Raw genomic sequence first — 1,804 nt, 5'->3', positions numbered from 1 at the left:
TAAGAAAATATAGGTCAATATCAACCGGGGTAACGGGCTTAAGAAAATATAGGTCAATATCGGTCGGGGTAACGGGCTTAAGAAAATATAGGTTAATATCGGCCGGGGTAACAGGCTTAAGAAAATATAGGTCAATATCGGCCGGGATAACATGCTTAAGAAAATATAGGTCAATATCGGCTAGGGTAACATGCTTAAGAAAATATAGGCCAATATCGGCCGGGGTAACATGCTTAAGAAAATATAGGCCAATATCGGCCGAGGTAACAAACTTAAGAAAATATAGGTCAATATCGACCAGGGTAACATGCTTAAGAAAATATAGGTCAATATCGACCGAGATAATACGCTTAAGGAAAATAGGTCAATATCGGCCAGTATAAGACCTTAAGAAAGATGGGTCAAGTATCGACCGGGTTTACACGTTTAAGATAGATAAACTAAGATTGTTTGAACTAGTACATCTGGATGTATATTGGCATTGGGCGGACTTATATGATCACCTGGATGTGAAAAGATACAAGGCCTTACAAGATCTATAGTAGATTATTGGATGATTAGGACGTATGTTGAACAATAGTAGTAACACGCCCGGACATAACTTAGGTTCAATTCCGTCCGATACAAATCATAGTATAAGATCGGACTGTCTGTAACATAATAAAAACAGGGTAAGTAAGTATGGACAATAAATATATCTCCATATAGCTTATAAGACAGGGCAAGAACAAATATTTCAAGAATATTTATAAATAGCTTAATGAAGATATCTGTAGTATGTGATTGTATAACAGGTTTTCTAATTTGGTGGGAAGAATGTTTCTAGACTCTTCTGCAGGTACTAGGCAACAAAGAAGGTACATCTAGAGTACAGAAAAGATTCCTTAAAAGTTATTTTATGTAAGTATATGGCTTACGTCATCTCATAATAAACTCTAACAAACCGGGGTCCACTTCATGACTACGAAGGTTATATGAAGTGGTATAAAAAGGGGAATCATCTTCGTTGGCCAGGTATGCTCACGCTCACCACACTTACAACCATCCATTACAAACCCTAATTTCAATCACTGTTCATCTTCTTCATCTTCTTCCTTCCACACTAAGAGAGATTACTGACTTGAGCGTCAGAGGGCCTAGCCAGGGATTCCCACCCCGGTCCTAGGTCACTGACGATAGTGTTGGTTGATCTCTTGTGCACAGGAAGTCATCGGAGCTCTAGATCTTGGTATTTTTCACAGGATCCTTCCTTCTGTCCTTGGGTCTTTACACAAGGAGGTGTTCTGTGACTTTATTCTTTCTGATCCACTTTGGTTTTCTCGGATCAAGCGTCCTCAGGTATTCTTCTTCATCAGGAGTAAGTTCTCTCCCCAACTTTCCATTTTGTCAAGCTTCTTAGACAGGATCAGATATTAAGGTGTAAGCCCAAAAAATTGAGTTAAAAGAAAACACTTTGAAAATTTTTCTAACTATTAAAAAAATATAAGTGATGAAATTTCTAAATAATTTCTGATAGAATTTTTAACAAACATTGAAAGCATTAGTTAATTTAAATATTTAACAGTTAGTCAATAAAACATTCATTTCATTAATTAGCTTCCAGGTTATGGAGAGGTACTAGGCCTTCTTGGTTATTGGAGCAACAACCACTTTCTAGACAAAGTCTCTTAAAGAAATTAAACATTTAATTTTCTCTCTGAAAACTCAAAAGAAAATTCAATCCAAATATGATTTTGGAACCCAATATAGGTTGCTTCCTACTGGGTTAATTAAAAATTTGGGGGTATATAACTTCTGTGGTTTT

This window comes from Zingiber officinale, chromosome 3A (genome assembly GCF_018446385.1).
Source record: "Zingiber officinale cultivar Zhangliang chromosome 3A, Zo_v1.1, whole genome shotgun sequence".
Lineage (NCBI taxonomy): Eukaryota > Viridiplantae > Streptophyta > Magnoliopsida > Zingiberales > Zingiberaceae > Zingiber > Zingiber officinale.
This window is presented reverse-complemented; position numbering follows the sequence as displayed.